The sequence below is a fragment of the Anopheles coluzzii genome, chromosome 2 (assembly GCF_943734685.1).
Source record: "Anopheles coluzzii chromosome 2, AcolN3, whole genome shotgun sequence".
Taxonomy (NCBI): Eukaryota; Metazoa; Arthropoda; class Insecta; order Diptera; family Culicidae; genus Anopheles; species Anopheles coluzzii.
Window position 1 is genome coordinate 24,667,660 of NC_064670.1, and position 11,414 is coordinate 24,679,073.

Sequence of the window (11,414 nt, forward strand, 5' to 3'; positions counted from 1 at the left end):
GACTAAGGGGCTGTGAACCACGTGAGGGCTCCAATCCTATCCCTTTAAGGAAGGCCGGGATGGATTTAGTCTTTCCCTGCCTGCGCCGCTGGCACTGCTGCCCCGAACGCAAATAGAACAGCGAAAGCAGTTTCTACGAATGCAAAAGAAAATAGGCAGATTAGCGGTTGAGTTGGTTTGGTGGGGAAGTAAAGCAAAGCATTTAACATAACCGAGCGGGCCATGCCGCGCTCCCGCACCAACGCACAACACCACTTTAAATGAGTGGGAAAAGCAACAGTCTATGGTAAATAGTTTTACAACCAGCAATTAGCTTCTTATATGGTGCGGACCGAACCGGGCTGGGTCGCAAGGAAGCCACCGCTGCAAATGAGTAGAACGCGACGCGCGCTATTTATGGCCGCCTCTCGGAGGCCGTGGAAGCGAAGCGAACACACGCAGCAAAAGATGGCCGGTCGCACCGAAACAGTGCCAACACGGCCGCAGCGATCGTCCGAGACACGGGGGACGGTCGCGATCGATGGTGATGATAGTGGCAAATTGAGCGGTCAACTCGACTCGGGCGCGGAATGGGAACCCCGTTCCTGTTGTCCAGATATCCTGCGCCATATTGCGAGCAACCCGACGACGACGACGCCGACGACCATTATTCGATATCGAAAAATCGGTTCGTACGAGACCGAAGCCGAAAGCACTTCGCCCGGACGCCTGGTCGGTTCTGCCGTGGCACAGCGAGGCGGGGGGAAGAAGGTTTTAACCTATAATTTTAGCTCAATTTCAAGCTGGGCAGTATAGGGAGCATTCCCTTTTTCCTCGTTCTCGGCGCTACTTCCTGGCGCATCTTTTCTACCCCTGCGAGGAACGGGACGAACAAAAGCGTACCTGCAGCGTGCTCCAACTTCCAGCGGGAAAACCGAACGAGGCCTATATAATCACTCCTCGGTCCCGAGTACGGATTTTTGTTCGTCCAGCGGTTGTGCAGATGGATGAGTTTCCTTCTGCGAAGCTCCAAAGACCACAGCAGCAGAGAAGCGACCGCGTTTGCTAACTTTTCGTCTCGCAGTAAAAACGGTGCAACGTACGTTGTCTGGCCGGTACCATTGCCAGCTGCAGATCGAACCCCATTCGACTGGTTTGGGTTTGTTTGGTTGAACTGTTTCGCACTGCCCATGGTTGTTCCTTTTGGTGTTGTTGCTTTTTGCTGCGGTTACTTTAGGGACTGATTTGACGAACGAATAACGAAAAAAAGGGTTCCAGACATGGTCGTGCCTCGGCAATAATCACACTGTGCACATCTTGTTTGCCAAATCATTAGGATGTTTCCTGGGTGTTGCTCGACATTTAAGACACACAGTCTTGCTCAATCAGCCCCGGCTCAAAAGGTTAGGGAAAAGGGCAACCATTTTGTGGGGTTTCCAGGGGGGGGGGGGGGGAGAAACAAACAAACAAAAAATCTCCCGTTCGCGGTAGAAAAAAAGGTTTGGAGGCTCCAAGGATTCAGCCAAGGCCATAATTCACCGAAAGATAAATTATTTAATTGGGAAGATCGTTAGCTCTACTTTTGGATCCATTTGTGTGTGTATGTTTTTATGCTCGAGCTCGCCAAAGTATAGTGATTGGCGATTGCGAAAAAAAAAAAAATATAATTATTGCAACACACAGACCCTTTTGCCTTCTTCCATTGGCTCATTTGCTTGAGTCAACAACAATCTCGCTACCCTGGGCTGGTTGACGGTTCCAAAAAAAAAACCGATTGTCTGTCCCCAGCGAGTTACCGCGGGCGAGCAAAGGGTGTCCTGTGTCCGCATGTGTCTCCACCCGTGTGCCAAATATATCCTCATCATCATCATCATCATCATTGTCCTCATCAACATCGAGGTCCATAATTGTGTGCCAACCGCTTTGTCGGTGGCGGTAATAGCTTTATTAGACGCTCCATTCGCACAATGCAATCATTGCGGCGCAATCCTCCAACGCTACCATTAGCGTGATCATCGGGGGTCAGATCGACACCACCGGGAACCGTGGGGCGGCACCGTTTGTTGTGCTGCACAGCTCGGCGTTATCGCCCCCTCCCCTGCGTCGAATTCGCTCGCCCACGGTTAATGTCATCGTAATCACCACCGGAGTCTTATCGGCCGGAGCGTCAGCTTTGGTGCCGTGGTGGGTTGCATCTTCTGCAGGAAGCGACGGCTTCCATTGTTCTGCAGCTATGCTGTGTAAAATGACACAAAAATGAGTGTTTTTCGCTCGGTGCAGTAATGGAGCTATAAACGTGTTTTTAATACGAGAAGAGCAGAATCGTTCTAGAAGAGCAGATTTGATGTGAAATTTTCATTTTTTAAAACATTCGACGGTACCTCCTAAAGTTATGCAATGCTGTCATACAAAATTCAAACTTTAGCTGCTTTAATTGGATTGGAATATGAATTTTAATCTTTGCTTACCCGACATGACACTGTTTGGTGGCGATGATGATGAGGATGAAATAATTCTGCCTAATTTATTGCTTGTGACAGTGCTTGACATGTCATGTGTCGCATTCGACGCTTATCAAGCGCTCCCATCGATTGGCTCATCGCAACAATCTCGGCATAATAAATATTCCTGAAGTACGAAGAGAGAGAGAAAAACAGCTCAACATCCTCAGCATTCTTGCTGCACCGTTTGCAGCAAACTGCACGAGAATAAATGAGCCCCAATTTGCGGGTGCTTCTTTTTAATTAGTTTCGACCGCGCTCGAATCGATCGCCCAAAATCATGTCGCTCCCGCCCATCCAATCGTGATCGATTGGTGTGGGGTGTGGTCGTCCGCATTGTGTGCCCCGCTAACGGAATACGGCTCCCCACAGCCTCACCCATAGAACCGTCCTGCCCACCCCCTGCTCGGGATATGACATTGTACTGCCGGATTAAGGGCAATCAATTTTTCAAACCCTCTCACACTCACTCTCTCTCTCTCTCTCGCTCTTTCTATCTCGCTTGTTATTTATCACACCGGGGAAGAAAGCGGTGTAGCACCGAGGGAAGCGCGAGCGAAAAAAAAAACAACGACATGTGACGAAAACAGGTGAACCTTCTGGTGTAAGCCGCGCCGCGGTGAATTGTCGCAAAAATTTATGTCATCATTAAATTCAGCCCTCCGAGGCATCCTCTCCGGGGGCTGGCAGCGATTTTCACCGTACGCTTTTGTGCACTGCGCACCGTGTGGTAGCACCGCTGCTATCAAGCTGCAATCTGTGAAATGGACCAGAGGCAAACGAAAAAGAAAAAAAACACACACAGATTGTGCAGCGATTTTCTTCTCGATCTCTTGAGAGATCCCATTGCCCCGTACACGTAAACTCTCCCTTGGGCCATTCGGGTTTTCGGGACAATTTCCACGTATCACTAATGACGCGACCGAAAGGTAAGCGACAGGCCCGGATTTATGTTCTTAGAATCCGGCGTACCAATCGATCTCGGGAACACGATCCTCCATGTCCTTCCTGCCTCCTTTTCTTTTCTTTCCCCTCCCTTTTGCTTGCGTGGTGAGTGGCCAGATCGATGCGGCAGAGCCGTAGCCGTTCTCGGCCGTTGCAGCAACCAAACAAACGACGCCAAAGTCCTTTTCGCTAGTTGCTGCTCTGTTCCACTTGCCCGCAGTCCTCGCAGTCCTGCACGGGCATGCGCGAACAGTGCACTATCTGCATCCTGCCATCGAATGGTGGTTAATTTTTAATTAATTTGCGATAAGCGAGAGCCGATAATTTCCTTGTACTAATTTATCACGAACGCATAACAACTTGATCGACTGTTGTCGACCGCATGCATTTTGGCTGGGTGGCCGGGAGAGTGGACTCGCAGGGGAAAACCTTTCCTCACACATACCGTTGCACATTCGTATTAAAAAAAAAAAAAAAAAAAAAAAAAAAAAAAAAAAAAAACAACTGTCAACCACACGTAGCAGCGCGATCGATTGTTTTATCCTGCAAAGCGTTTCAATCGGATGATTACATGGTTTCCGCGTTTCGAGCAGCGAAACAAGCACTGTGTGATTTTCAAAATGAACCTTTAATATCCTGTAAAAACGATGTACACACAGCGGCCGGTGGTGGTGGTGCGGTAAGTGAAAATTGATCTTTGTTTTATTCCGCTCATCGTCGCCATTGCTGTGTGTGTGTGTGTGCCCCCTAATCGAACGCACCTCATTCGTTACCGCCGGAGCCGGTGCCGGTCCGTTTGCAAGAGAAGGTGTGTGCAGTGCGTTGCGATGATTGCAATTTTAACAACTCGCAAGCGGGCAGACAGGATCCCACCGCACACACAAAAAAAAAAACACACACCAAAAGAAATGAGTAATAGCGAAAAGGGAGTGGCCCAACATTTTTGGTAGAGTGTTTTGGAGGCTCTTCTTTTAGGGTGGAGTACAGAAAAAACAAAAAAAAATACACGCGAAGAAACAAAAAAGTTGGCGTCACGGGGATAAACAGTGCGAGAGGCATGTAGATAGAGTTCAATCAGGAAAGATGCAAGGGCAGAACCCCAAAGCGAAGGAAAATTGTTCTTCTATCATGCGGTGAGGAATTCAACCCGGAGAAAGAGAGACAGAGAGAGAGAGAAAGAGAGTAAGAGAATAATGTTAAACCCCCCTTCCTGTTTACTCGCAAACGTACCTACTCACGCTTCTGCAGTAAGGAAAGACTTGAACGCATGGATGCGACACGAACCCCCTTGTCGGATTGCTGCGCGTGATCCATGTCGGTCCATCTCGAAGCTCTCTGTCTCTCTCTCTCACACACACACACTGTCAAGCCTTTTCCTTTCCACCGTTTTGCATCAAACCGTACGCCAGATCCCACCGTGTAGCTGATCGAAAGGGTGCCCCTTCATGTTGTTGTTTTGCATCGTTGTTCTTTCTTTTCCTTTTTTTTCGTACACATTGTTCTCCGATTAACTGAAAGTAATGAGAATTGATGAATATCTTTCTTTAAAGTTTAATGTTCTTCTCGCCGCCGCTACCACCGGCCGCGTTTGGCTGCGTTTGGTCCCGTTTGCGGTGCACCAGGGCTTTGCCTGCAATAGCAAAAAAAGGAGAAGAAATTGAACCATGAGGAGAGGGATGGGGGTGTACGCGTGTACGCAAGTGAAGAATGTGAGAATGTGTCGCAGTGCATCAAAAGCGATTTAAACGGATTGATAACAAGTGGCATGAATGGATACCGGGTGTACCCGCGCAGGGAAAGAGTAAGCCAGAATGGGAATTTAGAGTTTGAGCGAGGAAAGGATTTTGTGTTTAAAGGGCGGTGTGGAGCCCGGCAGGCAGGCAGAGGGAGGTGGTGAAGTGGAAATAAAATGTCATGTCGCTCGTCACCCGCACGATGTGAGCGAATATAATAAGATCGGGCTTGATCAAGGGCTGGGGTCCGGATGGGATATGTAATGTTTTGGAAACTGGTGGGACAAAATTTTGTAGATCGACCGCGACGACACGGAGTGTGTCTTTTTTTTTTTTTGCTGGTCCGCTCTGCTGCTCGTAAGTGACAAACATGCTTGTTTACATTTTTGTTTTTATTGATATTTTTGACAATATTTGAGATATCGTTTCCATTTGGTTCCGAGTCAAACATGTTGTATCCCTTGTTTAAAAAGTTTATTTTAATGTTATCTTAAGTCACCTTTGTACACCATACTTACAATTGAAATTGATATAAAATTCTGTTAATGGTCAATTTTCTGTCTTAATGTGTTTTTTTTTAACGTATTGTATTCCTCTTTTTTTTCAAGCACACGAGCATCTGTCTATTTTTTTTTTTTTTTTGATTGACGGTCACAAATGTTAAGTTTCGTCGAAATGGCCATATCAACTTCCTTTTTTCTAGTGCAGTCTCATGGAACCAGGGTCAAATGGCTTTAGAAAAACAGGGAAAAACGTTAAGAGAAATAATTATACTTCCAATCCGGCAGAATGGTCCGTTCGTCGCCTGTTTGCAGTCGCCATTCTTGTCCGATGGGATGAAGGTGGAATCGGACGATTTTGGGATCGAAATTGCAATCGAGAAGCTTAGCGGGTGAGTTCAGCCGTAAGAACCACGATCACTCGTGTACCGTGTTGGTCGTCGCTGCAAAAGCTCGTAAACGCACTGCCAGATCGTAGCAACACGCCTGGGATAGTTTGTGTACGAAAGAAAAAGAAAGAGAGAGAGAGAAGGAGAGAATGAGAGAGAGAGAAAACACACACACCAAGGTGTATGAAATTAAAAACCAATCATATTTTTTCTCATTATCGTCATTACTATTATCATTCCTTCCGTGCGCTGGCTTATTGTTCTCCCGCTGTTTTTTTTTTTGACTCCTGAAGGGAAGAAGATGGCGGCAGAACTTGAGTCATCCCACACGACGGAACGAGCCGATGAGGGAAGGGGTGTGGAAGGTGGATTCAACAGGGTGACCGAATCATGCGAATCAAGAACGATCATCACCGTCGATCGCCACTCGTCAGCAAAGGTGTATGAGCTGGCTGGTCGGCCCCGTACACGGGAAACCCAAATTCCGCTTGTTCATCGTGCGATCGGACGGAAGCGGCGGCGGCGGCGGCGGCTGCTGCTAGGTTTGGTTGTCACATACCGATCCAGTCCATTGCTTGGACGCTGTGTTGTCCGTTTGCTCTGCCTGTCCCTCGGCGCTGCACCTTTTGGAACCCTGATCTATTACAGGCGTCCGGCGGTGTCTACGATCGCCCATGACGCCCCGCCAACTAAACATCACAATTTGGGCTGTCGACAAGCGCGGCGTGCGGCTGACCGCGGTTGTCAGCCCGTTGCCCGATCACAGCGTAGGGCGCGGGATGCGGGGGCGATGGTAGAGGTTGCTTCTGATGCGGTGACTTCAACGGGTTGTCCAAAGCGACGAACCGCTGTCGCGTGCTGGCAGTCCTGTCGATGTTTGCGCGATTTGATCCGATCGGACGCTTCGAACGCGCACCCCTTTCGAACAGGGCGATCTTCAGGAGGAAGTGTGGGGTAAGAAAATGCCCCACCCGTCGTGCGAACGGTAGAACAAACAGTGCGGACATTAAAAACTCATTTGCTGTTATTATTAATATCGTGTTGCTTTCGATGACTGGCAGGCGGCTGAGGGTCGGCCTATTTTGTCGGCGTTCGAAACGTATGCGATGTTTGGTGGAAGCCTTAAAACTGTGTTGGTGCTATTGTGGGAACGAGTGCTTACTTTTCATCTAGAAATGTAAGGAATGTGTTTGAAGTTCCTTTTTTTCTACCTTACAACTTTGAAGCATTGAAATAACGTTGATAATTTGATTGTGTTTTTTTTTTTTCTAAATACCCGAAATGTACTGTCCTTATCTCTGTGCTTAAACTGCACATTAAAGGGGCTATCTTCTATTATGGATGTACCTTGTTAGCTACGAATGTCTGCAAGAATGCTCTATCGCTCTGAGAAACCGCAACACACACAAAAAAAACAATAGCCACATTAGCAATGAGTATGATACCTTTCTTACCTCTTTCAAGCACATCAACTCAACTAAAGAAAAAAAAAACAAAATACAACAAAACAAGTGCCGATTTACACGGGCCGCGAAATCGTAATCGGAAATGGCAGCAAACAACGTTGTTTTATTAGTCGCCGGTTCCGTTGCGCCGGAACAGAAACGGGAACAACGGCGAGCCCCATTTGCGCCAGCGTTGTGTTTCCCATCTTTGCCTGTGTTTGTAGCAGTTGCGCGTGTACGATCCGTCCTTGTTAGTCACAGTAATTAAGCTCATGCCAGTTTCTGGCGATTAGATTGGGCTCGTTTGGTCCAGAGTGCGGTAATTTCTCGTTTGTGCTGTGTGCTTGTCAGCGGGCTTGTTCGATTAAATTGACCAAAATAGGGTTCGGCAGGCGGTGGCAGTGCCGCAATACACACGTTGAAGCGGGGGAATTCTGCTTTAATATCTCCTGTCTAGGAGCGCTAGAACAAGTATCCAACGGCACAACTACCCCCGTCCCCGTGTTCGACAGCCGGAAGAGTCGCCAAATTACCGATTAAAAAACATTGGTGAAAATACTTCTCCCATGGTGTGTATTTGGGCTGGCGGGAACGAATTGCAAAGTACACCGGGAAGAAGTTGCTTTTTTTTTGGTTTTGTTTTTTGTTCTGTTTAGAGGAGCAAATATTCGCTTGTGTGAGAATTTTTCGGATATGATGAGACCCACAGTTTCACACACTCTTGCGCGTGTAGCGGACGGTTAATTTAGGAGGTGTTGCGCTTAAACGCATACCAGACGCTGTCAATAATAATAATATTTTTTTATGATCAATCAAAACCTTAAGTGAAATTACCACCCACCCGTAGGCGGGTTGGTTGTGCAGCAAACAACTTACAGCGCGGTGAAAAAAACTCACATTTACACAGTACAATGTTTTCTGAGAGAGGGAGAGCAAAAAAAAAAGCAAAAATGATCACCACCAGCCCGATGTGGCCGAACTCCCTCCGGGTGCCTCGATGCCATCCATCGTTCTACCTACCGGCGTTAGTAATTTATGCACCGTTAATTAGAGGTATATATAAATTAATTATCAGCTGGGAAACGAGTGCCATAAAGAGTGAAAAATATTCCCCAAAAGCATTCCAGTAACGAACGAAACCCAGGGAGGGGGTGGTGAAAACCCCAAAGACTCCAAAAACACCACCCAACGCTGCTGTGAACATGATCTGTTGGCAACGGCCAAAAAATGCAGTCTCTTTTTTTTTAAATCTTGTTCTCCTCGCTGCCCCTTGTAACATTTTTATAGTCGTTTGTTTATTTCGGTCGGTCATGATCAAGGTGAAGTGTTCGCGGCTCGCTGCAACTGGCTCTGCTCGAACTGCAGTGGCCCCGGGAAGAGGTCACACACACACACACACACTTGTCGCACCATGAACTCTCCCCAGGGCAATGATTTTCTTTCCCACAGCGGCACCATATCATAAACCGTGCTGATATAGTGTGAGAATTATTGTAAACTCATTAACGAACGTGCGCGGATCCCCCAGTTGCGGGAACACCTTTGGCGGGGCGTAAACCGTCCTTACGACTTCCCGTTGTTTTTTTATCTGCGACCAAAGGAAGCAGGTGGAACCAGCGCATGATGCGGGGCACGGTGGAAAACAAATATTATAACACAATTAAGCAGTAAGCAGCGCGGACGAGTGAAGTTCATTACATCGGTTTAGTGGTGCTGCAACTGAAATTTGGTTTGTTTGCCGTTTATGGTCCCCCGCTTAGGGGGAAAGACCATTTGCCATTGCCATCCTTCGGGCGATCTGTCGCCCTAAAGGGACCAGTCGGAAAGGTAGGGGCCGGTTGTTTTTGTTGACTGCGCTTATCGTAAAAACAAGCAAGATTGCAGCGGAAATGGGCTTTGGCCGAATGGGAGGAGAAACGCTCCTTAGGCGTTGCACTTAAGGGCTAATGTCTTCATTAAGGTAGCGCAGTTGGCCGTGCAGGCTCGTCATGTCGCCTACGAGTTCTTTTTTTAAACTCTTTTTCTTCTTTTCTCACCATTCTGTACGACACTCGGAATGATTTCCCTCTTGGCTGCATGTCCATCCCTTCGGTACTTGTTTCGCCACATTAAACATCTTGGGAAGGCATGGTAAACGGGCTCAACATTCGTTCCCAAATGGAGACGTTAATACCGATTCTAGTGAAACCCTTAATCATTTCATCACTGACCCATAATTCGAAGCACAACGGCACCACCACGGCCAAAAAACAACCGCCCCAAATCGCCTCAGAATTGATTTATGCGCGTGCGGCACTTACACGTTGCCGATTGCTTATTCCGTGGAGAAATATATTACTGCAAACGGATCTCGGTTATCCTGTGCCTTTTTCGGTCGCTCCGCGGGCTTCATGTTTTGATCGTTGCGTTTTGATTTGTTTATAATTTGAAATATGAATAAATATTGCATTATTAGCATGGCGCTTCCATTTCTGGATTCGTTCGGGATCGTCGTTTGGGTCGGGCAGGACTTATGTCACTGTATGCTGAGAATTGTATGCAATTTTTGTATCGCAAAATTTGATTGAAAAAGTATGTTTAGCTAGCTGGTATATTGTTTTGTGCAAAAGCGTTTCTCTTTGCTCTGCAAAAGAATGATTCACAACAGAGTTAAGGCAAGCACTGGATGCAACGCTTCTGTAACATTTTAACCACACCGACGTGCTCGAAACGCTCGTCATGCTTCTGCCGCAACATCCAATCAAATTAAATAAAATGCATATGCAAAATCGTTTTGTTTTCTTTTCCCAAGTTGCATACGTTTTGTGCTAAAAGGACACATTCAAAAACAATACGAACGAACCGAATGGTGTCCACCACAATGAAGCGCAAACCTGCACGTGAAAAATGCCCGCCAAGCATGTGGGAGATTTTTGGACAATTCTTTCCGCACATTCTCTGCTTTTTGTTGTGCTTGGTGCTGCGCGGAACGGAACCCCCGAGCCCAATTTAATTGGATGGCCAATTTTCTTGACAACAGTTTCTCACAGTTTCCCCCAAACCGTACCACGCTGCGATGGCATTCTAGCACATATGTGACTCTCCTTCTCTCCCTCTCTCTCGCGTTTTCTCGTTCCGCTCACCATTTCAATCACACTCGTCGACGTATTTCATCCAATCAATCCAATCCCGCTCCATGCCACGATCGCGTCCGTCCAAATTCACACGAGTCCGTTCGGCCACCAGTTCCTCCGAAATCGATCCGATAAAGTCGGCTGCATATGCAGTGTCGATGCACCGCATGCCCGATGGTGCATCGCACACGGCTACCGAACAAAACAGCTTCAAAAAACGACCAGCGCGTCCCTCCTCCCTGCTGCTGAAGCATGTCTGCCTCGTTTGCCCTTCTAAAATGTTTCTGCGAACAGTTGCAAAAAAGGGGGTAAGCAGAGCGTACAACAAAGACAACAAACTCCGGAGGTAGGCAGCCAAAAACCAGAACAAACGCCAACTTGGAGAAAGGATTTGCACGGAAACGGCCCAGCACAATGGGGTTTGGATCCGCAATCCCTAATCTGTGTTTCCCTTTGGTTGCATTGGGGGGGGGGGGGGGGGGTTTATTTCACCGTTTGTTTGTTTGTTCCGTGGTATGATGGGCATTTTTTTCCCTGTTGACCGGTCCAATCGTTGATCTCTGAAGGCTTGTCAACGCAACGACGGATGTGCTGGATGACGATCACACAGAAAGGCAAATTTCTTTCCGCGCGAGACCAGCCGGCTTAGCTCAACATATTTGCGAATCCTGGTGGATAAAGGAGGGAGTAAGAGAGACGATCCTCTCCGCCGGTCCGCATCTTGCTGGAATTCGAGTCACAAAAGAATTTGTGTACTAAAAGTGTCCTTCAAGAAAGCGGTGGCGGCGGCGGCGACGGCGTCGAGGAAA